We start from the raw sequence: 16901 nt of genomic DNA, 5'->3' as shown, positions 1-16901 counted from the left end.
TCACCACCCCCACCAGCACCCCTTTGATCTAGCACCAGACGTCAGCAGTGAGCTAACGGTGATGACCCGACACTTGACTTCATTTTTCATTTCTTTGCACTCGCATGTTATTTTGGACTTGTATACTTAGAAAGGATTTATCTCAATTAAACACAACACTTGGTGTCAGGGGAGTATTGTTTCAGTTGCCACTCTCATATCTATACTTGATTGATTTATTTTTCTATTGTGCTTGCATGGTACATTGGGAATAATGTACAACTTAAGTGATGTTGGGGGTTCATAGTGTACATATCTTTTGTATTAGTTTGATTGTTATCGATGCTCATATAGCCAGTGGAAGTTAACCTTAGTTGCAATGATTGTATTCTTGGTTTTAGGAGAATTTTTAACATTAAATGTTCTCATGCTCTAGTTTTTATTTGAATTTTTAGGAATTTTTACACGATTTACACTCTTGGCACTGCTCACTCTTTAAACTCGTTTGGAAAATCAAGTTTGATATTAAAGGGATAGTTTATAGCTCTTTCTTTTATTAATTTTGAAAAAAATGGAAAAAGGAAAAGAAAGAACAAAATAGTTTCATTGTTTAGTTGTGTTTGTTGGGTGGAAAGACCTACCACCTATGAAGAATGAAGCTACTCTCATAAGTCGGATCGGATACTAGTTATGCCCTAATGAGAAAAAGAGCTATCTCATGGGATGAGTGAAAGCTACCACCCCGGTGAAAAAGCTACCACCTCAAAAGTGTGAAAGCCACCTTACACGATTTTCGGGTTTGTTGTCCTTTTTGATTCAAGTTTTTAACTAGAGCATTAATTTTTTTGTATTTAACGTTGAAACTTCCCTTACTTGTAGAATGCTCTCTTTTGTATGCTTTGGTGAACCTAAGGCCAAACACTTCCAATATTTCCTTCATTTATGCCTTAATATTTTAATTTTTGCTTCAGGGCAAGCAAAATCTTAAGCTACCACCTCAAAAGTGTGAAAGCCACCTTACACGATAAGTGCTTGTGTGGTAAGAATACGAAGTGCTCTTTCCTTATGATGAGCATTACTTTTATCAGGTTTTAGCGCTAATTTATGTGCATTTCTATTACTTTCATGCATACAGGATTGTAAAGCTGAATGTTAGAGAAAGAAGCCAATGTAGATCGTGAATGCACCATTTGGAGGAAATCTTAAGAAGGATCAAATGCGAAAACATAAGTCAGGTTCAAGATTCGAGAATGTGTGCCAACCTCCTTGTACTCAAGTCAGCACAATGATTTAGAGGGGCACAAAGGCACAATGATTCAGAGGGGCACAAGAAGCAAAGCGATATACGACGTAAACATGTGCATGTTTCCGTTACCTCAATGAGAATATGGATTCGGGAGTATTTCAGGCTGGTACTGTAGCAGGTACTGCTCGTAGTCGGCCTTAAATATGAATTCCACATGCCCGTGCGTTAATTCCATAGGCCCGTGTTGTGAATCCACAGGGGTGTGTGGATTCCCGATTCCAGCCCTATTTAAGGCCGATTTCAGCATTCTTTTCTGTATTTTTTCCCAAACTTGAATGAGGACGGTGACTTGGGTTTTGAGAGGTATTGGCTAGTGATTGGGAGAGGTTCTGCTTGTCCGACATCGTGCTCCATTTGGAAGAAGGTTAGTGGTAGAGCTTTCGTCGTCACCAATCCGGTGAGGTGTATCCTAGGCCAAACAAAGGGACCCTTGGACGAGTAGAGGCTTCTCCACAAGACCATCGTCACGACTATCAAGGGGGTTTTTCTTTGGATTACTTGTTTTTACATTCGATTTCATTGATTATAACTAGCTCAATGGAGAGCTAAACCCCTTAGTGGGTACTTGGATTTTTGAACCCTAGGATGTATTTGTTTCATTAAACCTTGTTATTATGCTTTCATTAATTGATGTTTTATTTGGGTTCCAATCTTGAATGCTTGATTGATTGAACGCTCCCTTAGAGTGATACTAGGGTTGAGAGTTCACCTTGGTAACCTTTGTTAGTGAGTGACACCACGAGAGTTAAACAAAGCTAGATTGGAGAGGGTAGAGAGGGTCAGTCGAGAGGTAGCGGAGTGTCCCCTTTCCCTTCCGGTGTGATTTATCCTACCTCCATTTCCTAGAGTTCTTTGCGGTCATAGTAGAGTGAATGGGCTAAGGGATGACCTTCCGCTGGAGCTTAGTTGCAGAGGCAACGGAGTAAAGCGTTGAAGTAATTTTAGCACCTAAGGCTTAATTGTGACCAGGGACCTTCCACCTGGACCAAAAGGTGAGGTCTACATCTAGGAAGAGGATTTATCACTTTGAATCCCTAGAACTCATTTGCGATTTTATACGAGTGCGAGGTTGAGAGATGTTCAATTTCTCCTCCTAGACATTTATAGAGTTAGGCATGGTTGGCCTTAGATTTGGGATCATGTATTGAAGGATCTCCATGACTCAATAATGCATTAGTTAGAAAACATAATAGAGGGTTTGGCACTTGAAAAATTGTCTAGGCGGAACAATATCCAAGTACCCCATTTATATTGATTGTCTTACCTCCCCTTTACTTGTGCTCTCTTTTTTGTCTCTTTTACTTTTGTTACATTACATCTTGTCACACAACTATTATTCACTCTTCGCTTAGTTAAGAAACAATTTAAGTGTTTTTATTCCCTACTCTCTGTGGATACGATATCCACTCATCTGGGATTTATTACTTTGACAAACTTGTGCACTTGCGGTACATACACAAGGGCGTTGATAGTTAGACACTCTAACTTCTCCAAGATTGGCGGCCGTAACGAATTGTGATGGATGCGGGGGCAGACATGCCCCATCCGATTGCTCGATGGCCATTGGTGGTACTTTATCCGTTGAGTAAGTTGACTATGTGGGTAATGCAATGAGAAACCAAGGCAATCCTTATAGCAACACCTACAACAAGGGGTGGAGGAATCACCCAAATTTCACATGGAGTAACCAAGGGCAGCAAAAGACCATAGAACAACCGGGTTTCCAACAACAACAACAAGCCCCGAACATGGAAAATAGAGTTTCATGTTTGAAGATACAAATGACCGACTTAGATAAAGCCTTGACCTAATTTGTGCAATTATCGGATACAGTTTATCGATAGGCCGAGGCTACACTTCGCAACCACATCGTTTCATTGCACAACCTAGAAAATCAAGTGGGGCAAATCACGAACTCTCTATCGAAGATACCACAAAGCAAATCGTGAAGTCTCTATCAGAGTGACCACAAGGAAGCTTACCGAGTAACACCAAAACCAACCCACGAGAGCATGTGAAGGCAATCACTTTGAGAAGTGGTTGTGAGGATGAAGGTCGGTTTCCAAGCGATAAGTCCAATGTTGAAGCATCGGAGGTCGTAGAGGTTGAGAAGGAAGCAACTAAGGAGAAGGAGGTGGAACCCCCACCTTACAAGCCAAGAATCCCTTATCTGTCTAGATTGAAGAATGATCAAAATGATGAGCAATAAAAAAATTTCTTTTGTCTATTCAAGGAATTGCACATCAACATTACTTCTGTGTAGCCATTGTCTCAAATGCGTCAGTATGCTAAGTTCTTGAAAGATTTATTGACCAACAAGAGGAAGTTGGAAGAGAGTGCATCGGTGATCTTAGATGCTATTGTTCAGCGGTCTTGCAAAAGAATATGCCGAACAAGAAAAAAGACCCAGGAAGCTTCATTTTCGCGTGCAACATTGGCAACTTGGGTAAAGAAATGGTATTGCCAGACTCAGGGGCCAGTAATCAATGTCTTGCGATACTCTTTCTTTCAAAAGTTAGGTTTGGAAGAGCCTAGGCCCACTCAGATGACTTTGCAATTGGCGGACCGGATGGTGACGCATCCAAGGGGCATCATTGAAGACGTGCTTGTCAAGGTGGATAAGTACATATTTCCTGTAGATTTCGTAATGTTGAATGTCGATGAGGATGCAGATGTTCCTTTGATACTTGGGAGGCCATTCTTGCGCACTTCCAAGGCATTGATAGACATGGACGGCGGGATGTTGACAATGAGGGTTGGAGATGACAAGTTCACATACCGCTTCACCGAAGCCATGCGACATTCTCTTGATTTTATGATACTTTATATTTTCTTGACACTACTGATGAACAAATTGATGTATATGTGCAAGAAATATTAAATCCGTACCCATACAAGGGGTTACTAGACCAAGAGGTGGATAGCGAAGAAGTAATGATGCTTGGTCTAGAAGAAAAAGTACCTTCTACTTTGGGGATCATGAAGAAGGTACTCCAAAAGATGAAGCGGGCGAGGAGACGCCACAAGAATTGCTCCAGGACTGTTGGGGATGTGCAAGAACTGAACAAGGTACGTCAAGCTAAGTGGGTAAGAGGAAAACCTTTATCTATGAGCCCCCGTGAGGTAAGAAAAGGTACGTCAAGCTAACTGGCGTTAAACAAGTGCTTCTTGGGAGGCAACCCAAGCATTTACTGTTTTATTAGTTTTTAGTTTAGTGTATGCATGAATAAGATGTTGAGTGTTGGTGTCTATATATTTTGATGCATCACTGTGATTCTTTTGTGGATGAGTTGGTGTTATCGTGTGCTTAAATGTCTATGGTGAAATTGTTGGTCTTTTGAGCATGTGTGCTTTTCTCTGGTATATTTTGCATGCTAGAAGCAGGCTCTGAGTGTTTTTGTATGTGCATGAATTTTCTGCAAAGCATGCAGTTTCCTTATGGCATCCAGAGAAAACGCACGGGTGTGTGGAATTTTCACACGCCTGTGGGTCTCTACTGAGAGCTCATCTAAAGAAGGCACAACCCGTGGGTAATTTACACACGAGCGTGTATCAACCTGGAGAGATTTAGAGATTTTTCCCGAGAAGACACAGGGGAGTGGACTCGCCCCTGTGGATGACCCTGTGATAAACACACGGGCGTGGGTGATTTCCGCACGCATGTGTAGATCTCTGTGGAGGAGCTTTCTTCCATCCCGAGAATACACAGGGACGTGCAAGTGCCCCCAATAACCATGTTTTCACCGTCTCGAGCCTATGATCATTTTGAGAGGCTCGAGACTGCGGTGGGTTTGCTACGGACAGAGATTGCTAAGGTCCGGGCCACACAAGCTGCGTAGTACACAGGTTTTATGGCACGTTTTGATACATACAGCAGATTCTTGAGCGAGACGTTGCTTCATCATTTGTTCAGAGACATCGGACCCCTACGGCCACACCAGCCTCACCATCACGAAATTCATCAGCCCTAATACATTTTTATTTGTGTTCTTTTGTGCATATAGGGTCGTGAAGCTAAGTATTGAGCAAAGAAACCAAAAGTAGATCGTAAACGCATTATTTGGTGAAATCTTGGAAAGAACAAACGCGAAGAAACAAGTGAGCCTCTAGGATACGTGAATGTGTGTCAACCTCCATGAATTCAAGTTATCACAATGAGTTCGAGGGGCACAAAGGCAGTCACATTTGTGTATCCCGACTTGTGCATTGATAACAACATCTTCACCAACGAAGCCGTTGATTGACGAAGAGTTGCGATCTATGGCATAAACGTGTACCCGTTTATGTTGTCTCAATGAAAAGTGTGGAATTGGGAGTATTTTGGCCAAGTATTGTAGCAGGTTAGTGTAGCGAAACACTGCAGCAAGTATTGTATCCGTTACTGTTCACAGCCGCCCGAAAAATAGGATTTCCAGAGAATCCACACGGGCGTGTGGAAATTCCCCACGCTCGTGTGGAATTTTCACAGGCTCGTGTGGAAGATTCACAAGGGCGTGTGATGGCCGATCCAGGCCCTAATTAAGCCGCGATTTAGCCCGATTTTGGGAATCTTTTTCCCCTCTTCTCTTCCACTTTTCTCCATCATTTGGGAGGCTGTCGACTGCGGTTTGGAGAAGCTTTTGGCAAGTCTTTGGAGTGGTTTGAAGGATCCGAAACCGCGATTCACTTGGAAGAAGGTTATTGGGGGAGTTTTCTTCAGCATAGATCCTGTGAGGTGTGCCTTAGGCCGGACAAGGGGACCCTTTGAGAAGACTTGGCTACTCCACAAGACCATCGACACGACTACTGAGGGGGTTTTTCTTGTGGAACACTTTTTTTTACTTTCGATTTCATTGTTGATTGTATTGTGCTCCAAGGAGAGCGAAACCCCCTAGTGGGTACTTTGATTTTGTAAACCCTAGGATGCTATTGTTTCATTGATATTTTATTATGCTTTTCTTAATTGATGTTTCAATTGAGTTCCAATATTGAGTGCTTGTGAAATGATTTCTCCCCTAGAGTGACACTAGGGTTGAGAGTCCATCTTGGTAACCATTGTAGATAAGTGACACTCTACGAGGGTTAGACATTACTTGATTGGAAAGAGTTGAGATGGTGAGTCGAGATGTAGCTGAGCATCCCTTTTACCCTCCAATGTAATTTATCCTACCTCCATTTCCTTGAGTTCTTTGTGGTTACAATAGAGTGAAGTTCTAGAGGATAAACTCCGCTGGGGCTTTGTTGCACGAGCAACAGAGTGAAGCATTGTAGTGACTCTAGTGTCTGTGGTTTAGATGTGACTAGAGGCCTTTCGCCTAAACCAAAGGGTTAGGTCTATACATAGGAAGAGTGTTTATCACTTGGATTCAATAGAACTCCATGCAACTTTACACAGTGTGAGGTGTTGAGACTGAGCGATTTCTCCACCGGGACATAGTGTAGAGTTAGTCACGGTTGACCTTAGATTTGGAACCGTGTGATTTCCATGACTCATTGAGCATTGATTAGAAATAGAAAGTATAATAGTTTGTCTTGCACTTGAAACATTAATCCTAGGGGGATCATTGCCCGAGCCCCACTTTTATCGATTGCCTTACCTCTCACTTACTTTTGCCTCTCATTCTTGTTTCTTTTTATCTTTGTTTTCATTACATTTTATCAATACTATCATTGTTCACTTTCACGTGGTTAAGTAGCAATTCAAGCATTTTTACTTCCTACTCCTTGTGGATATGATACCCCACTCACCTACGATTTATTACTCGACAAACCCATGCACTTGCGGGTCACACGCAAGGGGTGTTGTCACTAGACCCTGAATCCGCCAATGCCTTCTCTTCATCCAAATTGTCAATGTTACATGGGATGATGAAGCTTCCAGGGTCTTTCTTCATGTTCGGCATATTCTTTAGTAACACCGCCGAGTATGAAGTGTCTAATATCACAGATGCACTCTACTCCAACTTTGTCTTGTGGGTCAAAAGTTCTTTAAGAAACTTTGCATAATGAGGCATTTGAGACAAAGCCTCCACAAACGGGACATTAATATGCAACTGCTTGAATAGACCCAAGAACTTCTTGTATTACTCATCATTTTGGTCGTTCTTCAATCTCAAAGGATAAGGGATTCTTGGCTTTTAAGGTGGGGGTCCCATCTCCTTCTCTTTGTCTCTTTCCACAACCTTCACGACCTCGGGTGACTCAATATTTTTTCGTCTCACTAGGGAGTTTTGATTGATGCTCACCCGCAAGTGTACATGCAGGGCAAGTAATACCCTGTGAGTTACACAAGGGTCGTATTCCACGGGGCTAAGGAGCTCCTATTACTCCTCCATTACCTATTATCTAACCTTACAACTTAAGCATGATTTACTATTCTAACAAGTGCAATAATATAAACAACTTGCAAGAATAAAAACTATAAGCAGCACAGGAGATCACAAGAACAACAATGAAATACAGAGATGCCTAGGGATGAGGATCCACTTGAGGGGTCAGCATAATATACGGATGTACACTAATAGAAAAGCAAAGGTGATTTATACCGAAGGATCTCAAGACTAGTCCAATCCCAATTTCTCGGTGATTGAACCCTAATCCCATAAGAATATCAATAAAGATCTCTCCCTAATCACATTCCTATGATCGCATTAAGTGTAGGGAAATCCTGCAATAAGGACACACTTACCCTAAGTCTATCCTTAAGATTTGGAGGGGCTACCGACATCCAATTTCTTGGCATGTCGATCCAAGAATACCCCTTCTAGCTCATTAATGATCTAGTACATGTGAGTAGGTCACATCTACACGTACAACTCAACAAAGAACTAAGGATCTCTCCATTTTATAGTTCTAGACATGAAGAACAATGAGCTAAGATATTAATCAACCCAAATGTATTTCAAATAAAAGTTTAGCATCCAAAATACATGATGAACCCCCCAAGGTTCACCTACATACGGTGGCCTTGGGGGTCTAGTGTGCCATCATACAAACAAACATAACAAACTCAAGAAAAACACAAAAAAAGTGCATAAGAGGAACTCCCTAGTCCGAATGATGATGAAGAAGAACAATGGCGGCCGAATGACACTTCCTCTAGCCCAATGAATGCCGAATGCTCCTCCTCCCTTGATGATGAAGCTCTCCACTTGAAGTTCAAGCTCTTGATCACCTCCAAGCCTCAAGCCAAAATCTCTAAAAATGTCTTCGTTCTCCTCCTTCTTCCTCCCAAGTGTTGGCTGCCAAAAGTCCCCAAGAAATCCTCCAAATCGTCTCTTATATCCCCCAAGCATACTCCCCCAATGGAGGCCGTATGAGGCATAAAATGAGGCTCAAAAACTCCCCCAAAAGCCTTCCATACCAATTCCATATTGGGTCAATGAGAGGGTCATTGAGGCAGTATGAATCAAGGAAATACCCATTTTTCTCTTATAACAGTGTCCATACTGGGTCAATGAGCTCCTCATTGAGGCAGTATGCCGTCAAATAAATACTTCTCTTCTCTATCTACAGTGTTCATCCCGGGGTCAATGAGCTCCTCATTGATGAGGCACTATGCCTTGAATCAATTCTTGGCTCAAAAATTTTCCTAGTGCCAAAATCGTATCTCAGTGTCTTCCATGGCAGTTTCATGCCCTACGAAGCAAATAATACACAATTAGCCCAATGTGGACGCAGCCGAGGTCATAGAGGTTGAGAAGGGAGCAAGCAAAGAGAAGGAGGTGGCACCCCCACCTTTCAAGCCAAGAATCTCTTATCCCTCTAGATTGAAGAATGACCAAGGGGATGAACAGTACAAGAACTTCCTGAGTTTGTTCAAGAAACTCCACATCAACATTCCCTTTGTTGAGGCATTGTCCCAAATGCTTGCAAAGTTCTTGAAAGACTTGTTGACCAACAAAAGGAAATTGGAGGAGAGTGCCTCTGTAATTCTAGATGCTTCTTGCTCGGCGGTCTTGCAAAAGAATATGCCGAACAAGAAGAAAGACCCAGGAAGCTTCTTCCTTCTATGCAACATTTGCAATTTGGCTGAAGAAATGGCATTGGCGGACTCATGCTTTCAAGCTATGGGTAACAGGGCAACCTTCATTTATGAACCCCCCCCTGTGAGGTAAGATAAGGTACGTCAAGGTTAGTGACGCTAAACAAGCGCTTCTTGGGAGGCAACCCAAGTGTTTACTTACTGTTTTCTTAGTTGTTAGCTTAGTGTTTTGCATAAATAAGGTGTTGAGTGTTGGTGTCTTGATTTTTAGTTGCTTTTGCTGTGATTTTATTGTGGACTCTTAATGTCATCGTGTGTTTTCATGTGGATTTGGCGAAGATTTGGTCATTCGAGCTAGTTTCTCATGTTTTTCGCTGGTGTATTTTGAATAATAGGGTAGGATTTGAATATGTATACATGTCCAATCAATTTCTACGCCGAATCTGAAGTTTTCATACATATCAGTACATCCTTTTACCCTTTCTTCATCGCCAATTTTTATTTTTAATAGATCGAAAGTCTTGAGTTGCATGCAATTTTCACTTTATAATAGTTTATACATGTTTAGGAAGCGGTTTACCGTGGTTTTAAGTTGTAATTTTGGAGCATTAACATGCAACTGTGCATATTTCACACCCCGCAGATCCACACAGGCATGGGTAATTTCCACATACCCGTGTGGAATTCTACAGTATGGATTTCTAAGCTTTTTTGATCGTTTTCATCATCATTCATCACAGGTATGTCACCGCGCTCGAAGAAGCAAGGGGGTAAGCGTCCTAGAGAGACTTCACTTGAGTTGGCCCATATTGAATTCTCGAACCCTGAGCATCAAGCTCGATTCGAGCTTCTATCGGGACTTAGGTTCGGACAATCCCGATTCGTGGACCTGAGTGTGCTGAGTGAGGTCCAGTGAGGTGATGAGTTGGCTAGTGAGATTGACATGCTGATGGCCGTCGGAAGCTGAAGGAGATTATTGTAGATACGAGAGACAGTTATCCGCCGCTGACACTTTAAGTATTGGCATCTTTTGAGTTCAAGCAGCCATATGGGAGATTTGACATTACAGATGTCATACAGTTCAGACTATTTGGACGTCATTTTACTATGAGTGTCACCGAGTTTTCGATAAGTATGGGCTTGTATAAGGAGACATATATTGATAGTGAGGAGTATGGACATTTGCCGATAGATTACCCTTGCACCTTGACTCCAAGGCACGCTTACCAAGCCTTGTGCGGACAAGGGCAGTATGAATCGAGAGTGTCCAAGGCTACATGTTTGTCCCGGCTGAGCTACAGGTATTTATTCGCCGTCTTTAGCAGATCTGTGGATAGCCAAGGCGACAACACGGGTGTTTTGAGCCGGCAAGGGTTACTTTATTTGTATTCCATGGTCCGGACTATGCCGATTTACTTGGGGCACGTTGTGGTCAACTATCTGCGATACCAGGGCCAGAATGGGAGAGTGGGAGTATTATTTGCTAGTCCTTACATCACTAAACTTATTCTTGGGATGGGCCTCGTGGATGCTCTTCGGGATACTAAAAAGACAGTTATTCCTTCTCCGCTTGGACTCGATACTCTCAAGATGATGGGAGTAGTGCGCATATATGGTCTTGAAGTTCACATTTTGGTTACATCCACCACTGAGAGCACCGAGGGCGGAGGGGATGCAACGGGGGATTCCGCACCGACAGCGACCGAGACCTCAGGGGGTGCGATTACCCTTTTAGGAGCCTATGATCGTATTGAGAGACTCGAGAGCACTGTGAGTGTACTGTGGTCTGAGATCATCGAGATTCGGGCGATACAGTCAGTGTAATATACCGAGATGGTAGCCCATTTCGACGTGTAACAGCAGCTACTGATTAGCGGACCCCCGGTATCTCCGACAGCCCCCATCACCTACTCCAGCATTTCCTGATCCACCTGCACCAGTTAATCTAGCACCAGCATCAGCAGCAGAGGAGAGACCAGACGACACCGACACTTGACTCCGCTTTTCATTTTCTTTAATTCTGGTTTTATTTAGGACTTGTATACTCAAAAAGGACTTTCCTTATGAGTTTATTTTGTTATCTCGAGTTGTATTCATTGCTTTATCTTCTATATATACTTGAGTTGTTTTAGTTTTATTGAGCTTTACTGAACCCCCTCGTGTATATGTGTAGATGGTCTTGTCACTATGGTAATTGAGAACCAGTCATGGACACGGCCAATTTGGGTCGTGTGTGCTTCACAACCCGTTGGAACTTTACCATCAAGGATTTATCTCCATCAAACGCAACACTTGGAGTCAGGGGAGTATTGTTTCAATTGCCGCTCTCACATCTATACTTGATTGATTTATTTTCTATTGTGCTTGCATGGTACATTGGGGACAATGTTCAACTTAAGTGTGGGTACATATCTTTTATATTAGTTTGATTATTATATATGCCCAATGGCGGTTCACCTTAGTTGCAAGGATTGTATTCTTGCAGTTAGGAGAGTTTTTAACATTGGATGTTCTCATGCTCTAGTTTTTACTTGAATTTCAAGGAAGTTTTGCCCGATTCACACTTGTTGTGCTACTCACTCTTTAAACTCTTTTCGAAACTCAAGTTTGATATTAAAGGGACTAGTTATAGTTGTTTCTTTTGATAATTTCCAAAACAAAAAAATAAAAAAATAGTTTCATTGTTTAGTTGTGGTTGTTGGGTGGAAAGAGCTACCACCTATGAAGTACGAAGCTACTCTCCCAAGTCGGATACTAGTTATGCCCTAATGAGAGAAAAAGCTATCTCATGGGATGAGTGAAAGCTATCACCCCGGTAGAAAGAGCTACCAAATCAAATGTAGGAAAGCCACCTTAGCGGCCACTTTGGAAAGGGCTACCTTAGAGGATGTGTGAAGCTACTATCAGATTTTCAAATTTTTATTACATTTTGTAGATAAATAAGTCCCTTTTACTTAGAACTTTGAGGAGTATACCTAGGGTTGACTTGAGCGAGTTTACACATACTTACACAATTTCGGGTTTGTATCCTTTTTGATTTAAGTTTTTAGCTAGTGCATTGATTTTTCGTATTTAATGTTGAAACTTCTCTTATTTGCAGAATACTATCTTTATATGCTTTGGTGAACCTAAGGCCAAGCATTTCCAATATTTCCTTCATCTATGCCTTAATGTTTTAATTTTTGCTTGAGGACAAGCAAAAGCTTAAGTGTAGAAGAGTTTGATAAGTGCTAGTGTGATAGGAATTCGAAATGTCCTTTCCTTATGATGAGCATTAATTTTATCAGGTTTTAGCGCTAATATTAGTGCATTTATGTTACTTTTATGCATATAGGGCTTTGAAGCCGAATGTTAGAGAAAGAAGCCAATGTAGATCGTGAATGCATCATTTGGAGGAAATCTTGAGAAGGATCAAACGCGAAGACATAAGTCGGGCTCAAAATGTGAGAATGTATGCCAACTTCCGTGTATTCAAGTTAGCACAATGATTTGGAGAGGCACAAAGCCAGTCCCATTGGAGTATCCCGGCTTGTGCATTAATAGATCTTCACAGATGAAGCCGTTGTTGAAGAAACAAAGCGACCTACGAAGTAAATGTGTGCCCGTTTACGTTACCCCGATGAAAATATGAATTCGGGAGTGTTTCGGGCAGGTATTATAGCAGGGCATGGTAGCAATTCATTGTAGTAGGTACTATTCACAGCCGGCCAAGAAAAGTGAATTCTAGAGAATCCACACGGGCATGTGGAAATTATCCACGTCCGTGTGAAAATTCCACGGGCCTTATAGTGAATCCACAGGGGCGTGTGGATGACCGATTCCAGCCCTATTTAAGGCCGATTTCAGCCCCGATTTCAACATTCTTTTCTCCATCTTTTCCCAAACTTGAGAGGGGGCAAAGGCTAGGGATTGAATGGGAATAATCTAGGGATTGGGAGAGGTTCTATGGCTCTGACATCGTGCTCCGTTTGGAAGAAGGTTTGTGGGAAAGTTTTCGTCGACACCGATCCGGCGAGGTGTATCCTAGGCCGGATAAAAGGACCTTTGGACGAGTAGAGGCTTCCACAAGACCATCGTCATGACTACCGAGGGGGTTTTCTATGGATTACTTGTTTTTACATTCAATTTCATTTATTGTAACTAGCTCCATGGAGAGCTAAACCCCTTAGTGGGTACTTGGATTTGTAAACCCTAGGATGTATTTGTTTTATTAAACCTTATTATTATGCTTTCATTAATTGATGTTTTATTTGAGTTTCAATCTTGAATGCTTGATTGATTGAATGCTCCCTTAGAGTGACACTAGGGTTGAGAGTTCGCCTTGGTAACCCTTGTGAGTGAGTCACATACCACGAGAGTTAGACAAAGCTAGATTGGAGAGGGTTGAGAGGGTGAGTCGAGAGGTAGCCGAGCATCCCCTTTCCCCTCTGGTGATTCATCCTACGTCCATTTCCTCGAGTTCTTTGAAGTTATAGTAGAGTGAATGGGCTAAGGGATGACCTTCCACTGGGGCCTAGTTGCAGAGGCAACGGAGTGAAGTGTTGAAGTGATTTTAGCACCTAGGGCTTAATTGTAACTAGGGACCTTTCACCTGGACCAAAAGGTTAGGTCTACATCTAGGAAGAGGATTTATCACTTGGAATCAATAGAACTCATTGCAATTCTATACGAGTGCGAGGTTGAGAGATTGTTCAATTTCTCCTCCAGGACATGTATAGAGTTAGGCATGGTTGATCTTAGATTTGGGATCATGTATTGAAGGATCTCCACGACTCATTAATGCATTAATTAGAAAGGATATTAGAGGGTTTTTGCACTTGAAACAATTTTCCTAAGTGGAGCAATATCCGGGTACCCCATTTATATCGATTGCCTTACCTCCGCTTTACTTGTGCCTTCTCTCTTATCTCTTTTACTTACATTACATCTTGTTACACAACTATTATTCACTTTTCGTTTAGTTAAGAAACAATTCAAGTATTTTTGATTCCCTACTCCCTGTGGATACGATACACACTCATCTGATATTTATTACTTTGACAAACCCATGCACTTGCGGGACAAATACAAGGGGCATTGTCAGTTTGTCGAAGTAATAAATCCCAGGTGAGTGGGGTATCGTATTCACACAGAATAAGGAATAGAAACACCAAGATTGCTACTTAACTAAGTGGAAATGAAACAATGATGGTGTGGATAAAGATCGATGCAAATAAACTAAAGAAAATGAGAAAGAGAGGTACAATAAAATGAGAGGAAAGGCAATCGATAAAAGTGGGGTACTCGCATATTGTTCCTTCAGATTTCCTTAACCGCTAATTGCATTTCCTACAAACTCAACCTGTTCCACGGAAGTGGTACTACCAATAGAAATTAGACAATCAGATGGAGCATGTCCTCTCCCACACCCAGTGCAACTCATCACTGCGCACCCCTCTAGGAGAAGTTAGAGTGTCTAACTTCTTGCTTAATGATTCAACTTGGGCAGCTAATGATGTGACTGCATCAATCTCATGAAGTCCGGCTACCTTCTTTTTTGTCTCGTGTTTTCCACTGATAACTATTCATAACCATTTCTTCAATAAGATGTCGGCCTTTTTCAACGGTCTTACTTCCTAAGGTATCTCCTGCTGCAGCATTAAGTAATTGCTTTGTGCTTGGGTTCAAACTATTGTAGAAGGTTTGGATGATCATCCACTTTGGGAACCCACACTGAGGACATTTCTGTAGAAGATCCTTGAACCTATCCCATGTCTCGAAAAGAGACTCCAATTCCATTTGTACAAAAAAGGATATTTCATTCCTAAGTTTGCAGATTTTCCGGGAGGGTAATATCATGCAAGAAAAGCTTCTACCATCTCCTCCCAAGTAGTGATTGATGCTATATGTAATGAATGTAGCCATTGCTTTGCTCTCCCTTTCAAGGAAAATGGGAATTTCCTCAACTTGATAGCATAATCAGTGACACCATTAATCTTGAGCATATCGCACACTTCCAAGAAGTTCTCAATGTAATTGTTTGGATCCTCATTGGCCAAACCATTAAACTATGCCGGTTTCTGTAACATCTGCATGATGCCTGGCTTGAGCTTAAAACTTTGAGCTATGATTGGTAGTCCCACAATACTAGATTGCGTGCCAAGAACTGCGGGTTTGCCATAATCTGAGAGTGTCCTCTGCTACTCATGCTGTTCTGCCATATTATCAGACCCTTCACCTTCTATCTCAGCTTCATTTGACTGTTCTTGTATAGGTTTCTTTCCCCATCTATGAATTCTCCTTCCAATATCCGGATCATCTTCAACCAATGTCGAAGGGTTTCCTCAGGTTATATAACCTGGAGTTGTACCCAAAGAAAGAAAAACAAATCAGAATGATGGAAGAATAAAAAAGTGTGAAATAGAACAAGTGATGAATAGCTCAAATAGCAAAGTGCAAAATGTTTCCAAAATGCCTATTCCCCGGTAACGGCGCTAAAAACGTTGACACACCTAACAATGCCTCTTGCGTATGACCCGAAGTGCACGGGTTTGTGATAAGTGATGTGTGATAGAAATCCGAAGTGTTCTTTCCTTATGATGAGCATTACTTTTATCAGGTTTTAGCGCTAATATGTGCGCATTTATGTTACTTTCATACATATAGGGTTGTGAAGCCGAATGTTTGAGAAAGAAGCCAATGTAGATCGTGAATGCACCATTTCAAGAAAATCTTGAGAAGGATCAAATGCGAAGATATAAGTCGGGCTCAAGATCCGAGAATGTGTGCCAACCTCCGTGTATTCCAGTTAGCACAATTATTTGGAGGGCACAAAGGCAGTCACATTCGAGTATCCCGGCTTGTGCATTAATAACAAGATCTTCACCGATTAAGCCGTTGTTGAAGAACCAAAGCGACCTACGACGTAAATGTGTGCCCGTTTACATTACCTCGATTAAAACATGGATTCGGGAGTGTTTCGGGCCGGTATTGTAGCAGGGCACTGTAGCAAATACTTTAGCAATTCATTGTAGCAGGTATTGTTCACAGCGGGCTGAGAAAAGTGAATTCCAGAGAATTCACATGAGCGTGTGAAAATTATCCACCCCCGTGTGGAAATTCCATGGGCAGTGTGGTGAATTCACAGGGGTCTGTGCATGACCGATTCCAGCCCTATTTAAGGCCGATTTCAGCCCCGATTTCAACATTCTTTTCTCCATCTTTTCCCCAACTTGAGAGAGGGCAAAGGCTACGGTTTGAATGGGAATAATCTAGGGATTGGGAGAGGTTCTATGGCTCCGACATCGTGCTCCGTTTGGAAGAAGGTTAGTGGGAGAGCTTTCGTCGCCACCGATAAGGCGAGGTGTATCCTAGGCCGGACAAAGGGACCTTTGGACGAGTAGAGGCTTCTCCACAAGACCATCGTCATGATTACCGAGGGGGTTTACTGTAGATTACTTGTTTTTACATTCGATTTCATTGATTGTAACTAACTCCATTTAGAGCTAAACCCTCTAGTGGGTACTTGAATTTGTGAACCCTAGGATGTATTTCTTTTATTAAACCTTGTTATTATACTTTCATTAATTGATGTTTTATTTGAGTTCCAATCTTGAATTCTTGATTGATTGAATGCTCCCTTAGAGTGACACTAGGGTTGAGAGTTCACCTTGG

The 16901-nt window shown here is 41.9% G+C and overlaps 1 non-coding gene across 1 annotated transcript; it reads left to right on the top strand.

Moving 5' to 3' along the window:
• The first annotated feature begins 14952 nt into the window (after positions 1-14952).
• Positions 14953-15059, top strand: LOC120269570. The gene has a single exon (XR_005539219.1). It is a non-coding gene; the product is annotated as a small nucleolar RNA R71 (small nucleolar RNA).
• The last annotated feature ends 1842 nt before the right edge of the window (positions 15060-16901 follow it).

Source organism: Dioscorea cayenensis, chromosome 9 (genome assembly GCF_009730915.1).
Source record: "Dioscorea cayenensis subsp. rotundata cultivar TDr96_F1 chromosome 9, TDr96_F1_v2_PseudoChromosome.rev07_lg8_w22 25.fasta, whole genome shotgun sequence".
NCBI classification, from domain to species: domain Eukaryota; kingdom Viridiplantae; phylum Streptophyta; class Magnoliopsida; order Dioscoreales; family Dioscoreaceae; genus Dioscorea; species Dioscorea cayenensis.
This window is presented reverse-complemented; position numbering and strand designations above follow the sequence as displayed.